At 32.9% G+C, this 18,083-nt stretch overlaps 1 protein-coding gene and 1 long non-coding RNA gene across 8 annotated transcripts in view; one reads left to right on the forward strand and one right to left on the reverse strand.

Moving 5' to 3' along the window:
• Positions 1-18,083, reverse strand: part of HUNK (hormonally up-regulated Neu-associated kinase) — a 140,382-nt gene that overhangs the window by 101,395 nt on the left and 20,904 nt on the right. The gene's annotated exons all lie outside the window — the stretch shown is intronic.
• LOC141506914 (uncharacterized) overlaps positions 15,365-18,083 on the forward strand; it is a 32,698-nt gene continuing 29,979 nt past the window's right edge. For all 7 annotated transcript variants that reach the window (XR_012474010.1, XR_012474008.1, XR_012474011.1 and 4 more), the window contains exon 1: positions 15,365-15,471. This is a non-coding gene — a long non-coding RNA (uncharacterized LOC141506914). The remainder of the gene's footprint in view (positions 15,472-18,083) is intronic.

The raw sequence follows: 18,083 nt of genomic DNA on the forward strand, positions 1-18,083 counted from the left end.
AAGAGTCTATCCAGTTCTAATGAGTTGGAAAAACAGTCTGCTCAGTTAGAGACTTCACTGTCAAAGGCTGACTCTTAAACAAGACAATTAATCTGTTTGCCTCAGTTTCCTCAACTGTAAAATAAGGATAATAATATATATATTTACCTCCCAGAGTTTTTGTCTTTGTTTTTTTCTTATTTAATTCATTTTGAATTTTACAATTTTTCCCCTAATCTCACTTCCCTCCTCCCCATCTTTACATTGTTTCCCATGATATACACTGACCCAACTTGAATGTGATGAGAGAAAAATCATATCCTTAAGGAAAAAAAATATAGTATGAGATAGCAAAATTACATAAGATAACTTTTTTTTAAATTAAAGGTAATAGTCTTTGGTCTTTGTTCAAACTCCACAATTCTTTCTCTGGATACAAATGGTATTCTCCATCACAGATACCCCCAAATTGTGCCTGGTACCTCCCAAAGTTTTGTGAGGAGAAAATGAGATATGCCTGGCACATAGTAGGTGTTTAAGAAATGTTAGCTATTATTATTGTTATCATTTATGTGACAGACAGACCACATTGTAAGGATTATGAATTGGTATATGCTTTGTCCTAATCTCTATCTCTAAGATTGCTTACATAATACAAGTGGAATTGCATAAACTTGACATTCACCTAAATTGTAATGTTCTTTTCCTACTGAGCTATCCCAAGTTTAATTTTAAAAATAATAATGATTTTTTAATTTTTATAATAACTAACCTTCATATATAGATTTAAAATTTGCAAGGCATCTTGCCTTCACTTTTAGATTTTTAATTTTGTATAATGTGAAGTTACAAAATGGAAAAACTGTTTCTAGCTTGATTATCAGATCTTTATCAGTGTAATTTGCTGCAAAGATTTTTCCTAGTGAACTGTTTTCCTCTGACTTGTAAAGGACATAAACCTCTTAACTGATAATTCACTTTCCAAACATGACTTTGTCTTCTGAAACTGTCTGCCAAATAGATACTACAAATCTGCCAAATAGATACTATAGATATTACTATCCTTGTTTACAAATAAGAAACTGATGCCAACATCTACATTCTCTCAACTACAAAGCTTTGGCAGCAAAATTTATACCCATTTTCCTGACAACAAATTCAGCTTTCTTAAGATTTTTGCCATCCCAGGAATCTGAGTAAGGTAGTTGACTAGGCAATTTGGTACATGATATGAATACCAATAACCTCTACATATCCTTATAGCTCACATTTGGGGACTGCTGAGCACCAGCACTGTCTGCAGACACAAATGACACATTTGTCTCTGTATGCATCCTTTACCTCAATAAAACAGCTATTAGTAAGTGAGTGTTCCCTACCGGCATGTTCCATGTGTCAACTTTTGAATCTGAGACAGAAGTTATCATTCAGCATGGAGAGTCAGAATCTGGCCACTACAGGTAGAGCCTTGGGCAATTGAAAACTCCCTACTAAGAGGTATTACGGCATTACCTACTTCATAGTGTTGCTGGAAGAAAAGGGCTTTGTAAACCTAAAATTGCTATACAAATATAAATATGAGCTGTTCCTCTTGAGATCATACACAGGTATAGATCTACCTGTCATGAAAAAATAGATATGCTGTCTTCCTTGGGCATATTTCCAGGATTAAAGGAGAATCTTCAGAGATCTGTCAAGTGTAATGTTTGCTACCCACTTCTAATGACTCAATATTGGGACAAATTAAACTATCAGAATGAAAGAAAGAAAAGAAAAAAACCCCTCAGTTAAGCATTATGCTAGTCTGGAAAAGAAACTGAAGACCTTAGGGATACATGAGGTGATTTTACTGCTTATTTTACTGCTGTTGAGAACCATGAAGAGATAGTTTCAGAAGACAAAGTCATGTTTGGAAAGTGAATTATCAGTTAAGAGGTTTATGTCCTTTACAAGTTGAAGGGAAAAAGTTCACTAGGAAAAATCTTTGCAGCAAGTTACCCTGATAAAGATCTGATAATCATGCTATAGAAACAGTTTTTCTGTTCCATAACTTCATATTATGCACCTTGGACTTTATTACATAAAGAATTCTGAAAGAAATTCACATTCTGAAAAAAGTACCCATGTCAATTTTACTATAGAGAATTGTTTGCTGTTCTGACCCCTTCTACTCCTACCTCTCAATACCTTGGTCTTCCCTTTTACTCCCCCAACACAAAAAACCCTCCAAATAAAAGCAGAATTGATGTTAGGCCAGGGTTTGAGACTTCTAGTGTCCAAAAAAGAGACTGTTCCATGTCCTCACTTGTCCTCTCTTTTTTATTTTTATTTTTGTAAGGCAATAGGGTCAAATGACTTGCCCAAGGTCACACAGCTAAGTAAGCATTAATGTCTTAGGCAAAATTTGAATTCAGATCCTCCTGATTCCAGGGTCGATGTTCACTCCACTGCATCACCAAGCTGTCCTTATTTGTCCTCTTCTGTCTGCACCCACTCCTCCCCAAGTTCTTACCATGTCTGGGCCACCTCCCTTCCTTTGTCCTCAATGAATTTAACCTCTGGGGCATCCAGTCCCTAGTAATTGACCCCTACCATGTGTACTCTTCCTCCCCTTCCCTGATTGTTCCTGATTCTCTGTCCCTCATCTCCATATGTCCTTGAATTATGTGCCAGCCCCCTCCTCCATAGGGATTTGACCCCTTCATATCTCCCTCCCTTCTCCAAATCCTTGGCTAAATTCACTTTACCTAAAATTCACTTTTGGTCTACTTACATAAAGTGAGAATGGTCCATACATGGAATTAATAAAAATATTTAAGAAGAGTCATTTCCCAATAGATAATTGCCATAAGATATTAACAGGTAATTCTCAAAAATTGAATTGTAAATTAGCAACAAAAATATGTAAAATGCTACAAATTTCTAAAAGTAAGGAGCATAAATTAAATTACTTGTAAAAAGTCTAAAAAGTTAAAAAACTGGAAAATGACAATTATTAAAAACAGTTCTGGGAAAGTAGGAACATTTATATACTGTTGGTGGAGCTGTGAATTAGTCCACACACATTCTGGAATGAAATTTGCAACAAATCCCAAAAGTCAACCTTTTGACCAGTACAAGGTATATACCCCAAAGAATTTTTTTTAAGAAAGAACACACACACACACACACACACACACACACATATATATATATATATACACAAAAAATGTTTATAGCAATACTTTTTCAAGTAAAAAATGAGGGAACAGAATTTAAGAGTATAAATAGAAAAGAATAGGAAAGATGGACATACACAGTGAGCAATCATAATTGTGAATATGAATATGATGAACTCACCCATAAAATGCAAGAGGACAGCAGAAAGGATTAGAAACCAGAATCTAACACTTGAAACAGAGATATATATACAGAGAGAAAATAAGGGGTTGGAGCAGAATCTATCATACTTAAGTAAAAAAAGGCAGGGGTAGCAACCATAATCACAAAGTGAAAGCAAAAATTGACGTAATTAAAAGATAATCAAGGAAACCATATTTTTTCTAAAAGGTTTCATAGACAATAGAAGCATAAACAAATATGTACTAAATGGCATAATATCTAAATTCTTAAAGAAAAAGTTAAGGAAACAGAAAAAAGTAGATGACAAAGTAATAATAATAATAATGGAGGACCTTACTTCATCCTCTCAAGAGAAGATAAATGAAACAAAAGAGAAAGAGTTAAGGACCTATTTCTTATTTCTCAGCTGTATATGGCATATTTATAAAAATTGAACTTTAAAGCAAAATAATTTCCCAAACAAATGCAGAAGCATTAAATGCATGCTTTTTTGGGGACTATATTACACTAAAAATTACATTCAATAAAAGACCTTTCAAGTATAAATTAAAAATTAATTGGAAACTACATAATCTAATTTTAAAGAATGCAAAAAACAAATCTTAGAATCAATAATTTCATTAAAGATAATAACAGGGGATGGCTAGGTGGCACAGTAGATAGAGCACCAGCCCTGGAGTCAGGAGTACCTGAGTTCAAATCCAACCTCAGACACTTAATAATTATCTAGCTGTGTGGCCTTGGGCAAGCCACTTTGCCCCCATTGCCTTGCCAAAAAAAAAAAAAAGATGATAACAAGATGACCACATACCAAAATTTGTGGGATACACTCAAAGCAATACTTAGGGGAAATTTTACGTCTCTAAATGCTAACATCAATAAAAGTAAGAACAGATAAATGAACTGAGCATGCAACTACAAAAACTAGAAAAACAACAAATTAAAAATTCTCAATTAAACACAAAAATAGAAATCCTGAAAAAAATCTAGGGAGAAATTAATACAGTTGAAAGTAAAAAAACAAAACATTAAACTAATAAATAAAATTGGGAACTAGTTTTATGAAACAACAAATAGATAAACCACTGGTTAATTTGACTTGAAAAAAGAAAGATGAAAATCAAATTATCAATATTAAAACCAATGAAGATGAAATTAAAGCAATTGTTAGAAACCATTTTGCCCAACAACATCAATAAAACAATCTAAACAAAATAAATGGATATTTACAAAAATACCCAGATTAACAAAAGAGAAAATAGAATACTTAAGAAACTTTCACTTGGGAAAAAAGATATTGGACAAGCTATTAAAAACTTCTAAAGAAAAAAACCCCAGGATATGGATTTACAAGGAAATTCTCCTGAAATTTAAGGATCAATTAACCTCAATATTTATAAAAGGAAAAAAAGAAAAAGAGTTCTACCAAATTCCTTGTATGACCCAAATATGGTTTCAAAAACTGAACCAGAGAGAACAAAAGCACAAGAAAACTATTAACCAATTTCCCTAATGAATATTGACAGAAAAAAATTAAAATAAAATACTAGCAAAGAGATTGCAGTAATACATCATAAAGACCATGTACTTTGAATAGGCTTGATTGATATCAGGAACACCAGGTTAGTTCAATACTAGGAAAACTTTAAGTATAATTAATTGACCTTATCAATAATAAAAAACCCCATGTTTGAATTAATAGATGCAGAAAAAACTTTAGACAAAATGCAATCGCTATTCCTATAAAAAACACCAGAAAGCAAAAGAATAAATGGAGCTTTTTCTTAAAATGATAAATAGTATTTATCTAAGACCAAGGGCAAGAATGATCTGTAATGAGGATAAACTAGAAGACTTTCCAATAAGATTGAGTGAACATTATAACCATTATTATTCAACTCGACATTGTATTAGAAATACTACCTATAGCAAAAGAACAAGAAAGAGAAATTAAAGAAATAAACATAGGCAAAAAGGAAACGTACTATAACTTTTTACAGATATCTAAGTGTCTTTAGAGAACCATAGAGTGTCAACTAAAAAAATTAGTCAAAACAATTAATAACCAGCAAAATTGCAGAATACAAAATAAGCCCACACAGATATCATCAGTCTTCTATACACTACCAACAAAACCTAACAGGAAGAAAGAGAAATTCTATATAAAATAACTGCAGATAGTATAAAATATTTAGGAGTCTGCTTTCCAAGGCTCACACAGGAATGATATGACCACAATCACAAAACACTTCACACAAATAAAGTTAAATCTAAATAACTGGAGAAATATTAATTGCTCATGAAGAGGTCAAGCCAACATAATTAAAATAATACTATCTAAAATAATTTCACATCAATTGAACTATCAAAGAATTATCTTATAAAACTAGGAAAAAAAAGAATAAATTCATCTGGAAGAACAAAAGGTCAATAATATCGAGGCAATCAGAGAAAAGATATAAAGGAATGAGACCTGGTTGGACCAGATCTCAAACTATCTTACAAAGTTGGTAATTACCAATACAATTTGATACTAGATAAGAAACAGAGTGGTAGATCAATGAAATAGATTAAGTACAGAAGTAAACAAATGCAGTAACCTCATGTTTGATAAACCCAAAGAATTCATCTACTGGGAAAAGAAAGCACTTTATTACAAAATCTGCTGAGAAGACTGTAAAGTAGTCTGGCAGAAATTAGTCATGGACCAACATCTTGTACTGTATGTTAAGATAAGCTCAAAGGGGTGCATGATTTACAGGTGAGGGGTGATATCATAAACAAATTGGGTGGGCTTGGAAGAGATTCCCTGTCAAATCTATGGCTAGAGGAAGATTTCATGACCAAACTATAAATAAAGGTTCACAGGAGATAAAATAATTTTGATTATATGATATTAAAAATGCTTTGTACAAACAAAACCAGTACAGTCAAAATTAGAAAAACAATTTTTAACAATTAGAAAAAAATTTACAGCAAGTTACTCTGATAAAGATCTCATTTCATACATGTGCACTCACTTGCACACACACATGCATATATACATATATAGAGACATTGTTAGAGATAGACACTCAGAAAATGTGTGTGTGTGTGTGTGTGTGTGTGTGTGTGTGTGTGTGAGAGAGAGAGAGAGAGAGAGAGAGAGAAAGAGAAGGGAACTAAGTCAAATTTATACAGAAATCATTCTCCAGTTATGGTCAAAAGACATTAAACAGTTTCTGAAGAAGAAATCTAAGTTAATCATTTGAAAAAATTCTCTAAATAACTAATAATTAAAGAAATGCAAATTAAAACACCTCATACCTAGCAGATTGGCTGAGCTGAGAGAAAAGGATGTGGGAAAATAGGCACACTAATTAATCTATTGTTGGTGAAGTTGGGAAGTAGTCCAAACAATCTGGAGAAGAATTTAGAACTATGCCCAAAGGGCTAGAAAACTTTATACTCTTTGACCCAATAATTCTGCTACTAGGTCAATACCTCAAGGAGAGCAAATAAAAAGGAAAAGGAACCATATACCCCCCAAATATTTATAGTATAGTATAGTATAGTATAGTATAGTATAGTATAGTATAGTATAGTATAGTACAGTACAGTATAGTATAGTCTTTTTTGTGTTAGCAAAGAACTTGAAATTGAGGGGATGCTCATCAATTGGGGAATGACAACAAGTATGGTATATGAACAAGATATGCTTGTGATATGGAATAAAATTGTTCTGTAAGAAATCATGAAGATGATGGTTTAAAAAAAACTTGGAAAGATAAGTTTATATGAACTCATGCAATATAGAGTGAGCTGAACCAGGAGAAAAATATACATAGTAATAGCAATATTGTAAGGATAAGAATTAGCAACTGATCAATACAATGATCCAGTAAAACTCCAAATGGAGTTTCACAATGTGAAATGCCATCCACTCCCAGACAGAAAACCAATGGTCTCAGAGTGCACAGACTGAACTAACCAACCTTCCTTCCTTCCTTCCTTCCTTCCTCCTCCCTGCTTTGGAGCATGACTAAAGTAGAAATATGTTTTAAATGACTTAATATGAATAATGGGTAGAGTATCTTGCCTTCTCAATAGGTAAAGAAGGGTAGAGAAAAGAGAGTGATGTAACTGAATATAAAAACAGAATCTTTAAAAAAATTAAATGAAAAGATATTCAAGTATCTTTTTATTAAATGCATAGGAACAAATAAGAGGAAAGTTAAAAGAAAATTAACAACCCAGACAGTTTTGAAACATTGAAATTTATTAAATAATATACTTTCTAGTGAAAGCAATCTATATGTTGTGGTTCCATATATAATCCTCTTTTCTAAAAAAAAATCATTTCCTCTTTCATGCATCTTTAATCTCTTTCTCTTCATTGGCTCCATACTATATGAATTAAAAACATTCAGTTCTAACAGTAAAAAACCTCCTTCCTTTGATCCTCTTATCACCATCCAGCTGCCATTTCAATTTTCTCTTCCCCCTCACTACTAAACTTATTGAAAAAATTGTCTACATTTGATGCTGCCATTCTTCATTCTCTGCTCAACCCTTTCAATCTTGTCTTTGTTCTCACCATGCTACAAAGATTAAGAAGAATTGGGAAGGTTAGGAGGAATTTTAGATGAGAATTGAAAGAAGCCTGTTCATTTTTTAGATTTTGTTTTCATAGTCATTCTAAAAAAATATTTTAAAATAGAAAAAGATCAGAAACTGAGTAACCTTCAGTTGGGTAATGAATAACCTATAGTATATTGATATATTGGAATACCATTATCTATAAGAAATGAGGGAAAAGACCATTTCAAAGAGACATGAAAAGACTTTTGTGAACTAGTGCATAATGGAAGGAGTACAACCAGAAGAACAATTTATGTTATAACATCAATATTATAAAAATGAACAATTTGGAAAGATTTAAGGACTTTGATTAATAAAATCATCAGTCATAATTTCAGAGGTCTGATAATGAATAATTTTTATGTCCTGCAACAGAAAAATGATGGACCAATATGCAAAATAAGAAATGCAGCTTTGAATATAAGCAATGCGGAAATTTGTTAAGCCTGACTACTCTTATGTTATATTGGTGATCTGGATTTCTTTCTTATTTTTAGTGAGTGGGGGAGGTCAGAATGAGGAAAAATCCTTGATAATTGAAAAAATAAAATAAGAAAAATTTAAAAGAAAATTTAAAAGCATAAAGGAATTAAAGAAACTATAAAATCAGCTAAGACAATGAAAATGCTCATATTAATTCTTTTTCCCTAATGTGTTTTAGTATATAGGCTGATTGTATATTTCTGTAAAAATTTTTCATCTGTTTTCCCTAGGACATTTCTTGATTCATATCAATTGATTTTCCTTAAAAGAATGTGAAATTAGGAAAGAGGATGTTTTAGTTAAGATATCACTATTTAAGTGAGCTAACAGATGATTACAAACCCCTCTAAGCTTCAAGAAAGAGATGAATCATGCCAATGGTAACATGCAAAGATTTCTCTAAAATAATAAAGCCATGAACTATTCAATTTAATCAAGAAAAAATGTTCTAAATAAAATAATTTAGCACCATTAACTGACTTTTTATAGTTATAAAGCATTTTCTTTTCAACCATTACAGTCACAAGAAAAGTAAATAGTCATGTTGGATGAAATATATAAATGGATCAGGATGCTGTGAGATATAGTCAGTTCAAAACACTAGGAAAAAATACTTAAAGGGAGCTAGGCTTTAACTACAGATATTAGTGCTTTTTTTCCTTGCTGAAAGCAAATAATCTCTAACTATAAAGCATCTTTTTAAAATATGACAAAGGGGATAGTCAATTTGAGACTGAAAGAGAGAGGAGACAGCAATTTTGTGGGAATTATTATGGTCAGTTTAAAATTTCCCATTCTATTAAGTCACCTCCTCTGAATCTGGGTCACGTTCAGTAATCTCTTGTCTTTCATGAAAATTAATAGAGTCATGTTATACTAAATGCAGGTGATCAAAAATTTAATAGTACTTTTCATGAGGTCTTGTTTTGAAGACATTATTTACTGCAAGAAAAAACCTAAAGCACAAAAATATTTAAAATATTGGATCTTGTATGTTTTTTTAAAAGTAGGTCATTGGTGTCAGTCTAATTATATTGAACATATAAACAAGAAAAAAGGAAACTCATAATACAAAGCTTTACAATAACACAACATGATAGCTAGTCTACTGCCACAGCACTAAAATGAAATAGAACACTGGCAATTGTCTGATTAATTTAAGCAAATCCAAATTGAGTTAGCCTTTTGGGGGTCAGTTCAACAAAAGCAATTCAATAAATATGTATTACATTCTTACTATATGAACCACACTGTTCTCAAGTGTCAAAATCAAAATAATCAATAGTGCTATCACTTTGCACAGTAGGAAAACAAATTAAAGATACTCACTTTTATAAATGATGTAAATTAGTCCTTACTTTAAATGCATTTTCTACAGAGGATATAAAAATTGTAACTTTTAAGAGCCAAATTGAAAGCTGGGTGGAAAAACAATTTTGTGCTGGCAGTTTCAAAAGTAAGTTGAGAAATATCATTCTATAAAATCAGGTGGAAAAATAGATTAAAGAAGTCAAGAAAAAGTTGAGTTTTACCAAGATCCATGAGAATCTATAAAAAATCTGTACAACAGAAAGAAAGTGTAGTTGAACTTCTTTCTTGAATAAAATGCTGTGGATGTGTGTGTGAATTTGTGATTTCTATTAGGAACTTGAAAGAAGGATAAACTATTTCCTGTGATTTATGAGAAAAACAATAATAAAGGACTAATCTTTAGACAAAATATTAAAAATTTTAACCATTATCTGGAATGAATTGAATAATGTAAGCCTGAGATTCCAGGCAAGTGAAGGGAGTGAGGTGACTTTGGCTGTTAATACTTGATCATAGCAAAAAATATTATAAATACTTACATATGTGTCTTTAGATTTGCTAATAAATTAAATATTACATAATTTAAATAGTATTTAGATATAAAAAGATAACAGTAATGATTATTGGAAATGATTTTTCTAGTTAAATAATTTAATAAAATGGGACAGTAACTCAACATTTGAATAAGATAGATTGCAGTAAATTAATTCCATTTGCTAGTAAATTAAATATTACATAATTTAAATAGTATTTAGATATAAAAATAAAAGTAGTGACTATTGGAAAAGATTTTTCTAGTTAAATAATTTAATAAAGTGGAAGAGTTACTCAACATTTTAATAAGATAGATTGCAAATTTATCATTAATAAATAAGTCATCCAAGTATATTTAGATTGATACTGCTGTCTAGTAGTACCTCACCACCTTGTCTAAAAGAATAGCATTAAGAAATTTTCCCAAATGCTTTGCCAAAGTCTGGGTAAATAATAGCTATAGCATTCCCCTGGTCTACCAATAACTATATTTAAAAAGGAAATGATGCTAGTGTCACATGATAAATTCATGCTGGCTCTTGGTGATTACCAATTCCTTTTCCAGATGTGCACTAATCATTGCTTTACTTTCTAGAATTTTGCCAAGATCAAATTCAAGCTCATTGGGTTTACAAATTTCAGCTTCCTCTCTTTTTTTGAAAATTAGGACAAAATTACCCTTTTCCAGATTTCCAGTAACTCTTATTTCCCACCATTTTTCAGAGTTTATTTATATTAACTCAGCAATAACATCTACCAGTTCTTTATGAATCTTAGGATGTAGAAGAGGCTAATTCATTTTCTAGATAAGCAATTCAAGTGCAAGGAGAACTAACTTGACTCAGGTCACAAAGATGGATATGAGGTAGAGTCAGAAGCTTATCCAGTTCTCCTCAATCCTAATGCCATGGGATTTTTCCAACGCCACTCTTTCCTTTCTAATACCTCAAAATGTAGTAAAATTCCCAGTAATTTAACAATGACCAGTTGTAAAAATCTTTGGGGTTTTTTTAATGAAAATCTTGGAAATAAACAAATAAAGTTGAAAAATAATGCCAACTGTTTACATCTCTTGTCCCTTGTTGAAACAACAAGTAATGCAGGGAATAAAAAAGGAGGCACCATGATCCAAGATCAGATCACTGATACCATCTCAACTACCATCTCCCCTCAAACCCCAAGGAAATAGTCAATGACCCTGTGTGTTAAGATCCAGGAATAGCAATACTCCCCAGACTACTATCCATTAGCCAAGGTGGTAGAAGAACCAATTCAAACCAATTCAGCTGATTATTCAATTTTTCAGTTCAATTATTCATTTACATCTTGGAAATCAGCAAATACTACAACTTCCCCCAACTTTATTTATTGTTTTGGTTGTCTGGTCCAGAGAAATTAAACTCATATAAGGTCAAGCAGGGAAATTGAACCTGATAAAAATATAACTGGGAAATGTTTAACAAAGTAAATAAAAATCCAATACAACATAATAATGCCCATCTGTGACTTTCTAAGTCAATATGTGGCCAATTAGGGGTCCCAAGTTTGACATCATTAGTCCAGATTCTTGAAAATTAAGGAGAAAATGCTAATAATGAAGATTAATTTTCCAGAGGGTGGTTTTAAACATTTACTTATAGGTAAGGAGGCATACTATCATTGCCTATAACCAAGGGAATAACCCTTCTGGATAAGATGCCCACCATCCTCACTTCTACAAATATCAGCCACTGAATGGCTGCCACCAATGAATAGGTGAAGCCAGGAACCTTGGAAATAGTAATTTCCCTTCCTCTAGATCACTATCAGGAGAAATAACCTTAGTACTTGCATACTGTGCAAGTGTGTATCTACTGAAGACCAGGAAAAGAAAATTGTTACCTCCAAGTCTTTAACATTGTCCAATATATCAGAAATGGATATGGTTTTATCAACAGAAATGACATTAAAGATGCACTATAGCTCATGGTTAGGCTGAGCTAATATAATAAAGATGACAATTCTACCCAAATAAAGTACTTATTCAGTGCCATATCAATCAAACTACCAAAAAACTATTTTATAGAGCTAAAAAAAAGTAACAAAATTCCTTTGGAGCCACAAATGGACATGAATATCAAGAGAATTAATGGGAAACTTGCAAAGGAAAGTTAGCCTAGCTGTATCAAATCTAAAACTATACTATAAAGCAGCAGTCATCAAAATTGTCTGGTACTGGCCAGAGGATAGAGAAGAAGATCAGTGGATTAACGTAGGTTCAAAAGAAGCATTAGTAAATATTTAGAGTAATCCATGTTTGATAAACTCAAAGACATTAGCTTCTGCGATAAGAATGCATTATTTGACAAAAACTGCTGAGAAAACTGGAAAATAGTATGGTAAAAACTAGGCACAGATGAACATCTCACACCCTATACCAAAATAAAGTCGAAATGGGTACAGGATTTAGACATAAGGGTGATACCTTGGACCAACAAACAATCCAAGAAACACTCTACCTCTCAGATCAATGGAAAGGGGAGAAGTTTATGACCAAACAAGAGGTAGAGAACATTATAAATTGCAAAATAAATGACTTTTGACTATATTAAAATTTAAAAAGTTTTTGCACAAATAAATGCAGCCAAGATTAGAAAGAATGCAGAAAGCTGGTAAATAATATTCACAGCTAGTTATCTGATAAAGGACTTATTACTGAAATTAAATATAGAGAACTGAATCAAATTTATAAGACTACATTCTCCAATTAATAAATGGTCAAAGGATATTAATAGGCAGTTTTCAGTGAAAAAATTAAAACTATTTATAGTTATGTGAAAAATGCTCTGAAATCATTATTGATTAGAGAAAGCAAATTAAAACAATTCTGAGGTACCACCTCACACCCATCAGATTGGCTAAGATGACAAGAAAAATAATCAGTGTTAGTGAGGATGAAGGGAAACTGGGACACTAATGCATTGTTGATGGAATTGTGAACTGACCCAACCATTCTGGAGTGCAATTTGGAATTACACTCAAAGGGTAATAAAACTGTGCATACCCTTTGATCCAATAATAGCACTAGTAGATCTATATACCAAAAAGATCACAAAAAATGGGGGAAAATTCCACATGTTCAAAACTATAGAAGCCCTTTTTATAAGTGGCAAAAAATTGGAAATTGAGAGGAATCAATTGGGAAATGATCAAAAAAGCTATGAATGTGATGGAGAATTATTGTTTCATAAGAAATCATGAGCAGCCAGACTTTAGAGAAATATGGAAAGACTTGTATGAACTGATACTGAGTGAAGTGAGCAGAATCAAGAGAATGTCATACACATTAGTAATAACATTGTGTGATGATCACTATGATCGACCCAAGGCCCTCTCAGCAGTTCAGTGATCAATCCTGAGACACCAGTTATGGAAAATGCCATCCACATTCAGAAGGAAAAACCATGGAGTCTGAATGTAGAGCAAAGCAGACTATGTTTACTTTTTAATTTTTTTCTTTTATGCTTTTTCCTTACCCTTTTTTCTCTTAGTTCTAATTCTCTTTCACAACATGACTAATATAGAAATATGTTAAACACAATCGTACATGTACAACTTTTTTTTTAATTTTTGCAAGGCAACAAGGTTAAGTGACTTGTCAAAGATCACACAGTTAAATAAGTATTAAGGGTCTAGATTTAAAGACAGGTTCTTCTGATTCCAGGGCCAGTGCTCTCTCCACTGGGCCATCTAGCTGCCCCCACATGTACAACTTCTACCAGATTGCACTGTCATGAGGTGGGGAAAAGGGAAGGTGTTAGAAAAATGTGTAACTTACAAGCTTGCAAATAAATGAATGCTGAAAATTACCTTTGCTTATAACTGGAAAAAATAAAATTAAAAAAAAAGATACATTACTGTCAATTTGGCTATTACTCCCTAAGAAGCACTAGTCTTCTCCAAGTGACTTAACAGCTAAAACTGTCATATATATTTAGCCTTCCCCTATTAAACAGTGAGCTCCAGGATAGGGACCCTGAGAGCTTAGCACAATTCTTTGTATATAAGTGCTTAATAATGTTTTTTCATTCATTATACTCAAGGATATGTGCTCATAAACAAGAGAACAAATGCAAAAAGGGAAAGAAGGAAAGGAACTTAGGGAGCCTGAGAACCTAGACCTGGTAGATGAGATAGAGGACTCAGTTTATAGAGGTGAGTATGCAATGACAGTGGAGAATATTGCTTCCCTGGACTGACCACAATCATGAGTATGTTTCTTGTTCTGCATATGAAATGGTCAGCTTGGATAGAATTTGCTAAATGAACTCTGCCAGCCCAGTGATGAATTCATCCATTCTTCTTTCTTCTTCCCCCTCCCTATTCCACCCTCTTCTTACTGATGTCTGAAGAACTTTTTGGAATTTTCCATTCTTTCAAGGCTTATTTATTTGATTATACTTTATTGATGAGTTTTGTCTCCAAGCAAAGTTAAAGTAAATTTTTAATTTTTATTTGTTATGAATGTTGTGTTGCATGTGTGACTGTTATAGTGTGGATAAGAGGAGAAATGCAGTAAAAGTCTAGAACTTTAAGAAGTGAACTATAGGACAGAAAGACTTATTTTTATCTGGCAGTCTCAGAATAGGAAAAGAAATATTTCTTCTCTTATCTGGTGTCTTTAAGCTCTGTTAATTTCCATTAATAAGTGGCCTAACAGATTATCTCTGAAAGAGCAAGGGGAAAGGACAGTGTAAAGCCAAGGGACTTTTGGTTTCTCAAGTGACAACAATGGCCATTATCTGACATTTATATAAAGAAGAATGTATTTCCATATTTTTCAATGTACAAACAATCTTTTATTCTTGGGTAGGAAAAATCTCAGAACTTTCATAGGAAGGAAATAAGAAACAAGCACTTATTAAAATATGGTAGGCATTGTGGAAAGTGCTTTAAAAGTATTATATCATTTGATAGCATTGATCAATGACTAAATCAGAGGCTTGTGTTTTCTCAAAGTGACCAGTTTGTTGATGGTGCAAGTAAACTTCCCTGTCACAAAGTAAGATTCTATTATGTGTGGGAGGGGGAGGAGAGGGGTCACCTAGGCAACCTCCTTGTATCACAGTTTCCTTATCTGTATATGGGAGAGGTTGGACTGGATGGCTTCAGAGCTCTATTCTGAATCTACAATCCTTATTACATGTTTTCTGGATTCTTTGTGTAAGTAGCAACATGTATTTATTATTATCTCTCAGAATTTCTAATTCAAAATTCTACCTTCCTCTTTGTCAGTATGCTCCCCCTCCCTCAATCACCTTATATCTATTTTCTATCTAACTCTATATAAATATACATACATCAACACATATTTTCTCTCCCAGCTGTATTGAAAGGTCCTTCACATAGGAAATTTTTTTATCTTGTCTTTGTATCCTTGGCCCACTTCATTACCCAAGTTACTGAAATAAGCAGGTACTTAAAAATAAATGTTAATTAATACCTGATAGATCATCTGAGTGACCTTGGGCAACTCACTCAATCTTTATATGCAGGAAAGTGCAAACTGGTAAAATGAGTAGGCCTCAGTAGTGCCAAACTCAAATAAATCTCTGCAAGTCTAATAGTAAATCTCTATTGTATTATATTTTTATTTATTTTGTAAAACAAGTCTAGTCTGGTTTGGGTAAACTCTGGGGGGAAGGGGATGGACTTGGAGCTAGTGAGTTCCATGAGATTGATATTTCAGTTGGTTTTGTGATCTAAATCCAACAATCCAGTCAACCCAAACTGAAACCCAATCTATCTCCATTATAAATTTCAATTTTTTAAGAGGATTACTTGTTCGGGTATATTACAATCTCAATATAATACTATTTGATAAACAAAAGGATTAAGGGACAGAAGGTAAATAAAAATAATCTACTGATTTTAGTTAATGAAGTAACAAGAGGACCTCATTATAAAAATGGATTAATTGGGGCAGCCAGGTGTCAAAGAGGATAGAGCACTGACCCTGGAGTCAAGAGGACCTGAGTTCAAATCCAAACTCAGACACTTAATAATTACCTAGCTATGTGACCTTGGATGAGTCACTTAGCCTCATTGCAAAAACCCCCAAAAAAGGGGAAAAAAAGGATTATCTATTAGGGATCCCATAGTACCACTCTGTAGTTCACTCTGATGTGTTATGATCTTGACAGTGTTCAGACCAAAGGATACAAGAGTACATCCCTCATTCCTACCCTTCCTAGTGGGTCATGTTGACATCCAACTGATGAGAAGGCAACAAAAACCATCACAACACACAAGATAGACACTTAAAATTTCTTTCAGAAGTAGAGTTAAAATGACTAGAAACTATGGCTTATTCCTGGATCCAAATGAGCCATATCTCACCCAGCTGTTTCTGATAAAACAAAAATTGCTTTTCTAATGCTAAAATTTTCTTCTGTCACACCAAGATGGATGAGGATCTCAGATTTCATAAGAAGAGAAGATACCTAAAACAGAACAGATAATCCAAACAATCAAGTCCCTTTTCTAACAAATCTTTTTCCTTTTTTGTTTCTCCACCTGCATGGACTTGTAACATGCTAACTATTAAATTGTCATACAGTTTACCCATTTAGGTGATAAAATGTATAGAGTGATATACAGAAAAATCAGTGTCTGGGTGTGAACTGTCTCTCTGGATTTGTAATTCCATAGTCCCATTAGACCATACGGTTAACATATCATTGCAACTACCATTCTTGACACAGGAAATCTGAGTCCTGGTACTTTCAGCCCTATTGAATTATGACTGAACAGACAGAAAGTTTACAATTCCTGAGGCCCTAGGGAAAGGGTGTTTTCCCAAGACTGTAATTGTTACATATGACTATGCCTGTCTTCTATCTCCTCAGTAATTACACAAAGACAACTGAATGTGCTCTTTGTAAAAATTCTTCATCATGCCTGTTCTCCTGTGCAGAGTGAAGTTTCAGTATTTCATGAGGAATGTAAGCCAGAGTCTGCAGGCTTTACTCAAACTGAACTCCCTCCCACTGGCCTAGCAAGGGCTGTGGAATTGGTTATAGTCTCTTCTCTGGTGCTGATGCCTTTCTTAATGAATTCATCTGAAAACCTCTCTTCCTTGCAGCAAATACTTCACCTTTTTTTGTTAAAATAGCAATGGATGCTAAAGTTTTAAATAATGTAAGGTATGGTCCCGTGTCTGACTAGGGATGACTTCATGTTCTCCTTGGAAAACTTCAATCCCAAAGATTCATTATAAACTTCAGCTGGTGATGATGTAATTTACAAAGTCACACAGGAGGCAAGAAGTTAGAAAGCTGAAAAAGAGAACAATCAGAAGAAATGAAGGGGGGGTAGCACAGGGAAGCCCAGCTAGCCTCCTAGGAAACAGAAAACAAGGAAAAATTTGGAATAAGTGAACAAAACACCAGACTTTGGAATCTTAATTCTAAAAATAGAACACAAAGGACCTCACTAAAAAACTGACACAATTAGGTCAAGAAAGGAGACAAGAACTCCACAAAGCTATGTAGCAGTCCAAGTTCAGCCAGAGGAACAAGTGGAGAGGAATTCAAAAATCCACAAAGATCAGCCAAGGTCTTGTTTTGCAAATGGAAAATCAACTTGTCAGTATCCAAAAATGAAAAAGAATTAACCACAAATGAAAAAAAATGAGGAAATTATTTTTGCCCAATTATATAAGCAACAAAAAGAACAATTTCAACAAAATAAATGTCAATAAAATATAAAGTAGAATTTTTTTCAGAGAAAATTAATAGAATAGAAATTTGAGTAAGATTTAAAATAAAAATTTA

Source organism: Macrotis lagotis, chromosome 1, assembly GCF_037893015.1.
Source record: "Macrotis lagotis isolate mMagLag1 chromosome 1, bilby.v1.9.chrom.fasta, whole genome shotgun sequence".
NCBI lineage: Eukaryota > Metazoa > Chordata > Mammalia > Peramelemorphia > Peramelidae > Macrotis > Macrotis lagotis.